Source organism: Rattus rattus, chromosome 5 (genome assembly GCF_011064425.1).
Source record: "Rattus rattus isolate New Zealand chromosome 5, Rrattus_CSIRO_v1, whole genome shotgun sequence".
NCBI classification, from domain to species: Eukaryota; Metazoa; Chordata; class Mammalia; order Rodentia; family Muridae; genus Rattus; species Rattus rattus.
The window spans coordinates 35986244-36001042 of record NC_046158.1 but is presented as its reverse complement, the minus strand read 5'-3'; the positions used below and the strand labels follow the sequence as shown (position 1 = coordinate 36001042).

Genomic DNA, 14799 nt, shown 5'->3' with positions numbered 1-14799 from the left:
ATGTATCATATACATTTATTTTCTGCTTATGGTTTTCTCAAGATTCTTGAGTTATTTCTTGCCATCTAATGGTCATTTGTGAATATGCCCATCTCCTTGAATTGACTTGAGTTGTTTGAAGTCTAGAAGGCTTTTTTGTTTTTGTTTTTGTTTTAAATACCATTCTTGTCATTGTGCTTAGTAAGAAATTAGTTAAAGGCTTAATGGCTTACATGACCAATGATACTCATTTTGTCCATAGATCTGTTTAAGCTTTGTCTTCACTAAGGGATAGCAGCTAAGGTGGCTCCGAGTCTAAGGCTGGCATTATATGACAGCTCTATTGCTCACATGGTGTACTTGATCTTGTTCTCAATTGGGACCTCAGGAAGGACTATAGCTGGAATCTATATGCAGAATTTCTGTGAGTAGCCTGGGTTCCTCAGAACACAGTGATTGGCATCCAAAGATCCTAAAAGAACTGGAGAGAAACCTTTCATAATTTGCCTGTGAATGTCATTTGAACAAATGAATGAGCAATGCTTCATTTCTGTGGAGTTAATCAGATTTCAGTGGAGAGAATATCTCAAAACCTACTTTGTAAGGATGGCAAGCGGGGTGGGATTCAATGGTGGCACTATCTTTGAAATGTACCTTATGACCAAGTAGACTTTCCTCTCAGGCTCATCTCTCAATGAACATCTCTCTGAGATTTTCGTTTCTCAGTTTTATCAACAGCACGTTTCAATTAATGTTTCGGAAATATGTGCATTGAATACAATTTTAAAGGAGCCATCTTTTTGCACTGAGCTGGCTTAAAACAGAGGATGTGTAGCTCTTACAAAAAGCTCCATGCAGACTCTAAGAACCTAATAGAGACAACTGGTGGGGCTTGCCGGGAATGACACATGTAATTATGTTTTCATTTCAAGACTTCTTGGGGCAATAAAAGGATGTGCTAGACTGAACTTCTAAAGAACACACACCTTTGGGATCTCAGTGAGTGAGAAAGTCCATAACCCTTTCTACAGAAGCATCCCTAAACTGCCCAGTGCCCTGATGTTTGAAAATCATATCTGCAGGAACAGAAAAAGCAGAAAAGATGAACACTAAATGTGGATATTAGTTTGTGTTGACATTAAAGTTGACCTTACTTATCATAGGTGCCCCTCCGAGTAGAGCATGAAGATCTCCTATCACTGTTGGTCTTCTCACATCAAGACTAGGTCTGAGACACCAGGTGAGGCTTCCTCTTAAAGAGAACCTCCTGGACCAGTCTTGTATCATCAGTAGAGAGTGGGGAAAGTACACAGGTAGATGGAAGGGCACAGTTACACACGTGTTCCAAAAGTCATCTCTGTTATGGCTTACCTTGTCTTCCTTATCCTTCTGACTTCTCTGCAAAGTTCTTCATCCTCTGTCTCATTGGATTTCCCAGCCCATGCCAATTTTCTCTGCTTTCAGGACATACATACAGTCGCATCCCATCACCAAAATGATAACCTGTACAGAAGCCTGGCCCCTGCAAATCTCCCCACCCCACACTGTGTGTGTGTGTGTGTGTGTGTGTGTGTGTGTGTGTGTGTGTGTGTGTGTGTGTGTGTGTGTGTGTGTGTTCTTCTTGGAGTCTTATATGTTTCTCATGTTTCTATTGTGGCATAAGTGGAGTGAAGGCTAGCAATCAGTAAGTTCTGTAATAAGCACTTCAGTCAGATTTAAAATTGAAAAAGAAGTTAATATGCTCATGTTTAACTCTATTTGGAAAACATCTGTCAGATCAACAAAGTCACTATCATTTCTTCCCTTTCTCTGGCTACGTGTCCATACAACTACAGTCAGGAGTCTGTTTCCTGGTTACTTGTAGGAACAGTATGTCAGGCAACCTGTCATCTTCGCTCAGATGGGTTGTCAGAGTGTATTTGTCTCCTGGAGTTTGTGGCTCTTTTTACTTTGAAGCATTACTTTTGAATATACCTTAAAGGTAAAATTTACATACTCGCGCATCATTGTTTGCTTTGTTCCTCAATGGGTAATGTTCAGTAGTAGAGTCACTGGAAATTTCTTAAGACATGAAGAAGCAGCTCAACCGTGAGTGTCATAATATCATAATGTTGTGAGAACCTTTGAATATTTGGGTCAGATTCCCCATTGGGAAAGGGATCCAAAGGACTGTTTCTCAGTTCTCTAGCAGAGTTCAAGTTGTATCTTTAAGAACCATTATTTTGGAAAGCTAAAATATCCTGGTACTTAATGACTTTTCATTGCCAATGGCGTCAGTAGAATAAGAGGAAAAGAAAATAAAGTTTCCCAGTGTGGCAAGGTTTTGCGGTTTAATTTCCAGCTCTTGGAGCTGAACCCTGTTTGCTGGAGGTTTCCTGCAATGCTGGTAATAAAATTGAGGTCAGGCAGCAGAGCAAAATATTCAGACTCACTGCCACTGTCTTAGCTGATGACATCATCTTCCCGGTCCCTGATGATGAGTCAGAATTCTCGAGTCCCTCTCTTATCGTCCCTTAGTTGCCAACATCACAAACTCCTAATGTCCCATTGCTTTTGCTTTGGAGACCCTTCTCGCTGCTACTCTCAGAAGCTCACTACTGTTGTCATTCAAGTGCTTGTTACCCATTTTTTTTTCAGAGCTGAGGACCGAACCCAGGGCCTTGCGCTTGCTAGGCATGCGCTCTACCACTGAGCTAAATCCCCAACCCCTTGTTTCCCATTTTTAATGTTGTATAGCAGAAGTTGAGTTCCCTTCAGCATCCCTTCCTTGTGATAGATCTACCACCAAAACAGTTCCCCCAAAATTAATTACTACTAAAAATATAAGTAATTTTTATTTTTGTGGTATAATCATGTCTAAAGTGTCTAGTATGGTAGATATGGCTTCCTCTACAATCCCCCGTAAGGTACTTGGTTGTTATTACAAACACACTATACTCAACAATCACCAAGTGGCATTTATTTCTGGTCCTACCATTCAGTCAGCCCTCCTGACAGCACTCACCTAGCCACCATTCCTCAGTGTTAAAGCTGTCCTTCTCTTTTAAAGACAACTTCGGTCCCTGTCTAGAGGTGAAAGGCACCTCTCTGCCAGAGCCTTTGAAAGAAATTCTTTCATGCTCCTCCTGCTCTGTCCCGGTGGACAGCAGAGATCTTTTCCTAAATGGTCTCATGCAGGGCAGAGCTGAAGCATCTACATCCTAGTGTCACTGTCCTAGAGTTCTAGGCGAGGGGCCAGCATTAACTCAGCGAAGTTCTTTGGAATTGGACTTTTCACAGATTCTTCTTGAGAAGACCTTAAGTCTAATACAGCAAATGCGATACAAATGTATGGTCGGACTGCTATCCAATTACTCCAATAATGTTTTAAAAGGGGAAAAAACCTAAGAATGTGATTTCATAATGGCTCTTTAAAGCATGGTAGTCTATGAGCGTAGGTCACTGGGATCTCTAAACACGCACCTTTACCTACGGAGCCATGTTGCTGGCCCATAATTAATAATCTAAAGATCTAAACCCAAAGTATATAAATGGTGTCAATAATTGTTTGTACAATGAATCAGCATAGAAAGTCTTTAAAACATTTGGACTATACAACCTTATCTTAAATTTTTAGTGTTCCGCTTAAACTGAACTCTGCTGTGGTTTATTTATGACAAAAGAAACTTACAGTGTTTGATTCACTCTGCAGCTACAGTAAGAACTGTTAGATAAGTAAGCTAGCCTGAGATGTAGTGTTATTAAGTTTTCTTAATTAAAACCATCAGATTGCTTTTATTTTTATTTTTTTTAAAAGAAAAGCTTTTTCTGTTTCTTTTTTCCAAATCTTTTTCTCTACTAAAGAGTATTGATTTCAGAGCTGGCTCTCCTTGTACCTTGAAACTGTCTTTCAGTTTCCTGCTTTAGTTTTGAATGGCGTATCATTTTTCCATCAGTACCTCTGAGTATTTCATAATGTTTTGGGTAATGCTATTCATAACAGCCCTGCTATTTGACCTCTACCACACTTGTAGTTAAGGTATTGAGCACAGCTCTTCCTTTGAAGCTGGTGGGAGCTTGGTGTGCACAGATGAAGCAGGCAGCAGGGAGGCAGGGCGTGTCTACCTTCCCCTCTACTGGTCTCTTTCATCACTGTGGAAAAAAAGTGTTCCACCCTTCTGTAGATAAGAATCTTTTTTTCTACATTTCCTATATTTAACACTGAGACTAAGTGCAGTAAAGCAACAGCAGCCTTTCTCACCACATCCATACTGATAAGCAAGTCGGGCAGTTAGGACAGCATGGTAGAAATTGAGACTGGCAAACTGATAGATTTTGACAGTGTCTTCTAGTTCTTGATGGTAAATTCGAGAAGACAGATTAAGGCAATTTCCTTTGCTTCTCTGTCCCTCTTACAGAAGGAGGATAGACTGTGAGTTCACATTGGCCCCTTTCTTTGTATCTTGCTTGTTGGGACTTGATAGATGTAGGCAGTGGCTCAGCCACTGCTTAGTTCTTACGTTTGGTCACTGGATTGTTTCCAGTCTTCTTCTTCAGAGGTCTTGTTTAACTGTGTTGAATTTCTAATGCTCTACAAATTCCTTGGAAGTTCTTCCCAATGACTGAATGAACTTCTCTTCCATCAGAGTACCACCTCACTTCACCTGGATGCGCAGCATCACTGCAAGTTTGTCTTTGTCTAGATTCTGAGGGCTCACATACTCTAAAAGGACTGCAACAGAACTCCCGGGGTTGGGGATTTAGCTCAGTGGTAGAGCGCTTGCCTAGCAAGCACAAGGCCCTGTTTGGTCCTCAGCTCGGGAAAATAAAAGACAAAATAACAGAACTCCCTGTGGCAATTTGACTACTTTGGACCCCTGTCACTGAGGTAATAGCTTCACTGTTCACAGACCAGACCTGTGCATGAGACAGGCTAAAGTGACTGAACTTTCCATACTAAAGTTCTACTGTATGCTCTAGACTTACTGGGCAAAGTTGGATTTTCCCCACCTAGATCAGCTCCAGGTGCTCTGTTTAAAAACTCATTAATCTGGAGCAAGGCAGTGGTGGTGCGTTCCTATAGTCCTAGAACTCGGAGGTGGAAGCAAGTGGATCTCTGTGAGTGTGAGGCCAGGCTGGGCTATAGAGTGAGTTCTAGGACAGGCGCAGCTACACAGAGAAATCAACAATAAACAAACAAAAACCAAACAAACACTCAATAATCTGCAAAGGACACCCCAAAGACACGGTGCTTTTTTTTTTTTTTTTTTTTTTTGTTTTTTTTTCTGTTTGTTTGTTTGTTTGACTATAATAGGCTGCCATCAGACATGGTGGCAAACACCAGTAATCCCAGAACCCAGGGCAAAGGCAGGAGAACCATCAGTTCTAGGCCAGCCTGGGATACTTCAAAAAAAATTTAAAAACAAACCAATAAAACAACAAACAAACAAAATGAACTTTGAGAATGTTAGTCTTCCAACATACTCTGCAGAAGACTGAGCACTGGGGCTAGACAGGAAGTGGCTTCTAAATACTCAGCTGTGTTATAGTAAGTATGGGATGAATCTAACAGGTATTTCATAACCAAGAGATTTTTGTCGTGGAATGTATTTATGTTTTCTAATTGATTTAGAATTATAGTCTATGTGTTACTGAATATACTTTCTTTAAAAAGTCAGCTTTTTTAGGCAATGCAAACAGGAAGTTCTTATAAAGATTATCCTTAAATTCCTCCTTTTATCTAAGACCAGTGCTGATCAGAAAGACGATGTCACTGCTATGTGTGCTTTTAGAACCTTTTACCATTATATCAAAATAACCTTACATTTTCAGCTTCCCAGCCTAAAAATCGAGGGTTCAGGATGGGGAAATATTCATTAGTGCATAAGAGCTCTTTCATAGCCACGTGGTTCACAAGAAAGGGTATGCTAATTCATGTGTGCACATTGACTATGATCAATTTTATCTCTTCAGTATGTTTCTTTTTATAATCTTATTTTTTAAATATAAATTTGCTAACCATGATTAAATGTATTTCCTATTCTCTCTTAATCATTCAAATGGTTGAGTTAAAAAAAATAAAATCTCTAGATTTATTTAGCTCCAAGGACATGGAAGAGGAAACCTGTGTTTCATTTAGGGCTGTTTTCAATGGGCTTCTTCCCTGTACCTGAAGAATAAGCCATTTCCCCTTGCTTTCCTATAATTAGACTTTAGCATGGAAGACTTTTTTTTTTTGTCAGAATAGATGTCAAGTAATTTAGTAGATGTTGTAAAATCAATCAGAGTCTTTAAAAAATTTGTCCTGCCAAGACTGTGAAATACATTTGTACATATTCATTTTTGAATTGATGGATGGGTGACAGGCAGTAGGCAGCAAGATTGAGCACTAAACGCTCCTTGTGTCAGGCCTTAGCAGTCTCAGCAGCCTGATCCGCAGCCCATGAAAAGGCATAGGGAAAGAGAGAAAGCAGAAATATGTATGAGAGTTTGGTCTTAAGTCAGGAAATAGCAGCAGAGAATTATTTTTACTGGGAGATACAGAAAAATAGTAAAGCTAGAAGGCTGAGACTCTTGATGAATAAATGAGCCGATTATTTTATGTTTTATTGAAAAGTTACATTCTCTTCTGCCATGTCGAACTCTTAGAGATGAGCTGAAAGAGAATTACCATGAGTGAAGGGTTGGAAGGTTGGTTTTTATGAGGCACAATGAAAAATAGGCCAGGCTCAATTGATGATCTTCCAGTAGACTGGAGTGTACTTCCGTGGGAGGAGTGGCATTCTGGGAGGCTGAAGGCTAGTCCTCATCTGACAGCTCCTTCCAGTGGCCTATTGTATCTTCATGCAAGTGGCTGTTCCTTTTTGCAAACTGTTCATTTCAGTTAAATGTGGCATTGCATAAGGCAAATTTAATGTCTTCTCACCTTCTAGTGTAGTCAGAACACAAAGCAAGCTGAGGCGCAGAGTGCCTGAAGTCCTCCTTGCTAGGAAAATGCATCATTTGTACAGGTGGGGATGGATGCACAGAGACATTAGGGAGCATCTTCAATCTGGACTGCCAGCATTTGCGCAGTGCTCATTTCTTGCCTTCTCACTGCAGAATCCCTTGTGTCTTTTGTATTCGCAGTCCTGTCCAAACATCAACTCCGAAACAGAAAGAATGAAAATAGAAAAATTAATGCTAGTTCAGTTCCTTCTGTGGCATCTCAGCCTGCCCTACTTTTTCCTCAGACCTGGCTTGCATACCAATTTGGGGTGTTTCTCTGCAAATCTTGTTTCTGCAAGAAATAACATGTTTGTTTGCTTGTTTGTTTTAAGAAAATAGAATTACAGTTATAAACCTGTGCAAAACTTTCAGACTACAGTGCTTAGAGCAAACAACACTGAAATGTATTTCTCTCTTCACCCAAGTCCTTCAGGAGCCCGTGGAACAAGTAAATAATTAACCATCTACCGCTTGCTTGGAAAATGGCGCAGAGAGCTTCAGGGTGTGGAGCCAACAGTAGATGATCTTCAGTGTTCTCTATCGTCCACAAATTCCATAAGTATCATTTCTTCCCGCAGGGAAATCACATTTCAAAACTGGAGGAAGGGGAGTCTAGATTAAGCTAAGTTGTTTCATTTGAAATCAACAGAAGTCACTCCACCCCCACCCTGTCAGTATGTCCCTAAACACTCCCAACATCCATGTCAAACAAACTATATTTTTCTACCTGAGGAGTTCACCAGTTTAGGTGGTTCGGCGCTCCAGTTTCCTGGAACAGTGAGCCACCTTCCAACAGTGAAACCGTGAAGCAAAGTGTGGCAAGTGGCCAGCAAGGGACACGCTGGGGGCTGGAAAACGTCCAGAATGCAACTCATGAACTAATTATAATTTAAAGGGAACGCTGACCTTTCTGAAAAAGTCAAATCAGATATAAAGGCAGTAAAACAGCACGGGAGGAAATTCCAGATATAAAACAAGCAAGGCTACATCAACGGAAAGACTGGAGGTCCTAGGTCCACCTGGGCTTCAGTCATCCAGGGGAGGATGCTCAGAAAAGCCTAGTGCTTCATGCAAATTTGGGAAAGGTGAGGACTATGTTAAAGACACACTGAAAGTCACCAGAGGGAAACTTTACCTCAGTCTCTCTTTTGCCCTCTTGGAGCCAGGCCCCAAGGGAGGCATGGCACACCTTCTGTCCTCTCTGTCTCTTCTCCTTAATAAACTATCTGGCTTCTTATCTAGGTGTCTCTACAGACTTCTACACAGGGACATGGAACCTTCAGTGTACATTTGTACCTGTGATAGGATCAGTAGTTGCAAAGTAAATACAGTTAATTGTAGTAGATGTTGACTGATCAGGGCTATCCCTACATTGAAGAGAAGATTCCTAACACAGCTATTCAAAGCACTAGTGAGCAGACCATCTATGAAAAGGGACTCCACAGAGCAGCCAAGGGGCCACCATGCAGCCCCTGGATTTTCAGTTGAAAACTTGAGCCTGTATCTGGAGTGAATTGGGGAGGAGGAGACATTCCTTTGTGGTTGACCATTAGCTTGCTGTATATAGAAAGATTTTTGTTATATGTCAGGAGTGAGAAAACATATGCGGCATCCACACAGAGGTCTTGAGACCGCTACCATTTAGAGAGATGTACAACCACATAAGAAAGACCGGGGAATATTAGCAAGCCTCTTCCTTGTGACTGAATGTTGTCTTACACACTATGGAGTTGAATGCCATATCCCAGAGAGGAGCGACAGATCGATACAATCTGGCTGTTTCTTCATTCAGTTTCTTAGCTCATGGCGAAGAGCCAGGGATATATTTTGCTGTCTTTGTTCCGCACTGCACATGTGCTCAAGCAAGCAGCTGCTATGCCTTCTTTTCAGTGCTCAGTCCTGATCAGAGTCCTTCAAGAGGTCCTAGCAAGAATTTACATCAGTCCTGGCCAGTAATTACTGTCTCTTTCCAGACACAACTCTTACACATTCTGCATTTTAATGCTCCAGTGCTGTGGAGTAAGCAGGGTGAGGCTGAACTGCTTACTGTCATCATTGTCGCTGCCAGCAGCAAACAGTGCATCCTCTCAGCCAGGTACAGTGTGGTGTGTGACTGGAATCCTAGCCGTAGGGTGCACATACAGGAGGATCCGGAGTTCGAGGTCAGCCTGGGCTATAGGACATCGTGTCTGAAGCGTCAAAGAGAAAGGGGTCAAAAAGACATCCTTTCTCTGTAAAACGGTCAAGCAAATCTTTTTCAGATGCGGCTAATATAAGACGCAAGTTGTTTAGATGATTATACCTGGCCTAGACTGTTACTTACTGACACCCCAAGTATTTAACAATCACATTTTCTTTCTATTTTTTGGCTCTGTTTAAACAAGTATTTCTTGGGGAGATATTATATCCCCATCTCCCTAAACATGCCTAATATTCCTCCACCAAGCTGATGAGCGTCCTGCCAAGGGAACATGAGATATAGTTTGAAATAAAATGCTTCAGTTTAGTCTCTTTTATATGCTTCGTGTCCTTCCTTATCTCCCCAGACACCTCCGTATGAGGTTTAATTAAATCAACTATCCACTTAAAATGATTTTATTTCTTCATTTGTCATCTGGCCATCCAGATTTGATCACAACATTGCTTAAGGCAGTGGGGAGGTGTCACAAAAATATGTAAAGTGAGGTCGCTGTCCCCGAATGGCGGTGTGAGGAAGCAGGCGTGTATCAGAGGGTGTGTGTGTGTAACTGAGGCAAAAGGTGAATTGTTTCGGGGTTCAGGAGTGGTAAAGACACACGATGTGCTGCTGGAATAGAAAGATCCTTCAGAGCAGGGGGCATCTGAGGTGAACCATGTAGCGTGTATGCAATTCAATGATGAATGATAAAAAGTAGGTTACTGGCAGGGAAAACAGCTTAAAGATACTGAGGTATGCTTCTCCCAAGGAAAAGAAGGAGAGCTATTACATCTTGGCGCAACAAGCCCATTCGTTTAGGTTAAAACTGATAGCTGAAAACTCAGGTAAAAACTGCATTGTAGATGGGTTTGAACATAAAGATTGGGAATTAAAACTTAACTTGGCAGGTATGTCACAGCATGTTCAGATGACAACACGGAACATGTTAGAAGATGGATAGCTGGGAACCCTGAAGATGGGGAGATCATTTTGTGGTATCGGTGTGTGTGTGTCGTGCTGAGGGACGAGCCTTGAGTTCAAGACAAGAAGGAGCTAGATGAGCTGGTAGGGCATTCAACGGAAGAGGTGCTGAAATATGAGGTCTTATCATATAAGAAGAGACTCAGAAAGATGGGCTGGCAGATTGTATCTGTCACACAGCACTGCCCCAGATAGTCTGGTTCTATCTATAGCTTAGTGTACGAGCATCTTGTGGCAAGGCAAAGGCTGCAAAGCTATACTTTCCCGATTGTGCTACACATCTTCCAAACTTTCTATTTGGGATTTTAAGCTACTTCTTATTAATATGGGACACACCCTATAAATCAGTGATGCACATTCTAATTGACGGCACCTTATCAAGGTGTAACATGAAGTGTACATTATTACTATATTTCAGTTTTGCCTTAAAATAGCCATATTTATCACAGTCAAGATGAACAGTCCAGAGTATATATTTTGTTTAAACATTAAAAACACCATGAATAGTATTCAGCAAGCACATATATTGCTCTAAGTAAATAATCACAGAAAAATAAATCAACCTCCGGACCCTTAAGCAAATTATGAATGCATTCATCACTATTTCCTGAGAACTCTGATAAGTGTGTTTCTCTTTTAAGTGCTGGAAAGATACGAATAAATGAGAAGAGAGCAAGTTCTTGGACCAGGGGATACGTGGCTGGAGTTCAAAAGAAAACAAGGCAGTCACACTTCATTTGAATAAGGCAGAATGTGATGAATCATGGGAGGTGTTTTGGAGTGTCTAAGGAGAGAAGCTATGGCTTCCTGGGGCATCAGGTGGAGCTTGGAGAAAGATAAAGAAATTTAAGATGAGCCTGGGAGGATGGGTACCAATGTGGATAAAATGGATAAATTCTGGTGAACCATATGTTGTGAGCAAAAGTGAGAAGTTGGAAAGAACTCTGTGTGTTCATGCACAAAGTCAGGGCAGTGTCATTGGAAGGAAGGCTATGGGTAATACTAATTATCTTGGGAATCTTGGAGCAATTACTGTGTACTGGACATTGTATATCCCATGTGATGATACACAGCATCACTGGTCCTGATGGAGAAGATGAGCTAGGCACAGTGAAGCTCAGATCATTGAAGTAGCTAGATCCGCAGTGGAAGGACCTGTGCTTCACCCACTGGCCTTCCTTATTCCTAAGAAGGCACGTGAAAGGATACATGCACAGGGACATGTGACTGGGAGAGGATGGCAGCCAAAGGTCAGAGGAGTTACAAAAGATGTGACGAAATCTGAACTTAAGTCCACAGCTGAAATGATGTGATTTTCAGGACTTGAAAAATCATGTGACCCCCCACTACTGTTAGTGAGTGTAATTACATCATAAGGCCCTAGTAATATGTGGCAGGGAACTTAGGTTGTTTAGTCTATGGAACGTCTAAAGCCTTGATTTTATTGTAGTATCTTGCATTGTCAAAGACTCCCACCCATTATTATTTGATACTCATGATAATATGGCGTTTCTCCCTCCATTGAGTATATGGAGAAACATTCCAAATGACACTGGTCTTGCAAAAGTCCTTCAGAGGGTGGGGAGTTCAGATAGGGAAGTAGTAACTGTTCAGAACCTTCGAGTTTCTAAATCTGAGTCACTAGGCACCAATGTTGAGTTTTATTAAAAAAAAAAGATAATAAGAGGAAGAAATATGTTTGGTTGGGGGACAGTAAGGTGTGGTGGAAGGGTTGGCTCTGTGGGCTCACGCTGACGCATCCCTTCCCCCTGAAGAACCAGCCACAAGACCATGTAGTATAGAGTAGAGTTTATTCAGGACAAGGAGAGGGGAGTTGAGAGGGTAGTCGAGTTAGAGAAAAGCAGAGAGAGAGAGAGAGAGGGAGAGAGAGAAAGAGAGGGAGAGAGAGAGAGAGAGAAGAAGAAGAAGAAGAAGAAGGAGGAGGAGGAGGAGGAAGAAGAGGAGGAAGAGGAGGAGGAGGAAGAGGAGGAGGAGGAGGAGGAGGGAGCGAGCAGCCTCTATTATAGTGAGTCAGGCATACTTGGCTATTGCCAGGTAACTGTGGGGTGGAGCCTAGACTAAATGCCAACATTGTCCTTATTAAGTGAAGAAATTGGTCACTCTGGTTGATCCCTAGATCCCCAGGGTCTGAAGTACACGAGAATTTTCCTATACTTAATTATTCATTAAATAGACATTATGCTTCTCCCATCCACCCTCATTCTTATCTTTAAGTCAAATGTTTCGCATCACTTGGCTAAAGTGTCACTCATATTGCCCCTAATTCACCATGTATTGTTTGTAATATTTCAATACCTTCCATTGTATTTTGAGTCAATGTCCTGGCATACTAGGCTGTACCAGGAGTGAAGGGCATGATCCACTTCTAATACTATCTTGTCTCTAAAGAGTAGTCATGAATCATATAGTATGCCATAGATTAATCAAATGTAGTGGTTGAAACCAACAAGAAGTCAGTCTCTCACAGTCTTGAGGTTGGATGTCTGAAATCCAGGCACTGCTTCCCTGGGATTGAGCAGAATCCTTCCATGGCTCTTCCTAGGTTTTGATGGTGAGAATCCATCCTCAGTGCTCCTTGGTGAGCAAGTGCAAAGCTTCAATTTCAAAATCTGCTTCTGTAGTCACATTGGATTCTTCTCTACTGATGAAATCATTAGACCCATTGGACTGAAGCCTATTCGAATGATGTCATCTTATCATGATTCCATCTGCACATGCTTTTTTAAACATATCCAGTCTTACTGGTCCTAAGGGTTAGGACTTCAGGCTTTAAAAATAGATCTTTATATTTCCATTAGAGTCTTAAAGTCACGAGGACTAGGGTCGTATTTCCCATCTTCTAATGGTTAGCACAATTGTGGGATAACAGAATTGTAGCATAGTTAACTTGATCACCATTGAATGGTAACCTTGGCTGTACTAGGTCATGGTTGTGTACCCTTGAGCAAGTGTGTTGTTAGATCCACCATCCTGTTCTGGAAAAGGAACAATGTAGTCCTATCCTTGCAGTTAGAATAAGATTAAGAATATCTGGTAGATGCCTGCCTGTCATTATGGCTATTCAATAGAAAATGCTTATAGAGTTCTGTTGAAGGAGACTGTGGTGCACTGAGAATTCTACCACTAAACCACTGTCTTCAGTTTTCATCTGTAAGTAAAAGATGTTACGTGAGTTGACTCTGAGGTTTCTTCTACTCTGTGCCTTGTAAATTTATTTTCATGTGCCTTTAAGTGACAGAGGACAAGAGAATGAGAGTGAGCAGGTAAGAGATTACAGATTGTATATATTTTTGGAGATTCTAACATGGATTCATGGAAAGACACATGCTTAGTTTATGTCTCATGCATAACACCATGTACTATATTTAACTTACTATTTTTAGTTATTAAAATTTAAGAACTGTTTCTTGTTTCCTTAAGTCAGGCTTTGTGTTAGTTCAGGAATGACGGGAAGTGATGAATACACTGTTCTTCATTGTATGGCATTTAAATCACAAAGCAACTGAGATTTTCTATCTGTTTAAAATTGTAAATAGGCTGGGGCAGAAATAAAATAAAAGATTCTGGTTTTCTTAGAAGTTACCTTATTGCCCATCTGTAGCTCCTTCTGCTACACACACACACACACACACACACACACACACACACACACACACACACACACACGTTCTAGATTATGAAAACAGAAATGGAGAAGACGCTGAACATTCCATCAGTTTCTATGTGCTGACCCTCTGTGCTGATTCACTTACCACGTTCAAAGACATCCTCCACAGGTGGCAGAGTGAGTCCCAGCAGCAGACGGAGAGCAGATTGGAGGGAGGACTATTTGGAGAACTCTGAGGGAAAGCTTCCTGGGAGGTGTTCCTTTTGGATGTGGTTTAACATCTCCCTCCGTCCAATTGGGTTGAACTGGTGCCTCTTTAGTTTCTTTTGAGCTGGCATTTGAATGGAGAGAAAAGACAAATAAACTAGGATTGGGGGAACAACCTTGGGGAACAAAGAAGGAGTACATAAGCTCCCTAAGGGAGCTGCCTTCTGTAGAAGGGACAGAAACAAGGTCACTATGACTAGGTGAGATGTGGTATGAGGTTAGGTATCTACCAGAACCAGCAGGAGCAGGAAGAGTGGACTAAGGGGAAAACCACCCAGAGTTCACAAAAGCATTTGGTTATTCCATGTGTCTGTATGATTTCAGTTCTTAAGAAGGCTTCTAGCTTTCTAAGAAAGACTTGCCCAATTCTGCAGGGTTAACTGCCCACACCCAAGTGAAAGGGTGAGGTTATGTGAAAGGTGAATCTTAGTGGGGGGAGACAGGGAAAGAGGAAAGAACCTTTTGTTTATCTTTTCTTCTTATGAAAGATTTGGTTTTGAAATGTAACTGTGTGAGTGTGGTGAGGGAGAAAAAGGGTACAATGTGACTTAAGAGACACAGAAGCAGGCAGGCAGGCAGACACACACACACACACACACACACACACACACACACACACACACACACACACACTGAACATCATAGAAAGAATCAATAGGTTTTAATAGCCCAGGCCAGTGTCCCTTGCCTGTGATATCATTCTCTCCTCTGCCCTTGTTGTGTAGACACCTCATTAGACTTTTTTAGAGGAAGAAGGCCATAAAAGGATGAAAAACAAGTGAAATAAAAGCTGTTTGCTAAC

General features: G+C 41.4%; 1 protein-coding gene and 1 long non-coding RNA gene across 3 annotated transcripts in view; one reads left to right on the top strand and one right to left on the bottom strand.

Annotated features, from left to right (window-relative positions):
• The window catches only part of Cytip (cytohesin 1 interacting protein), a 70144-nt gene that overhangs the window by 18357 nt on the left and 36988 nt on the right, over positions 1 to 14799 (top strand). The window lies entirely within an intron of this gene.
• LOC116901427 lies at positions 6540 to 7760 on the bottom strand. The gene is made up of 2 exons (XR_004387990.1): positions 7673 to 7760; positions 6540 to 7541 (listed from the first exon to the last, which is right to left on the bottom strand). It is a non-coding gene; the product is annotated as an uncharacterized LOC116901427 (long non-coding RNA).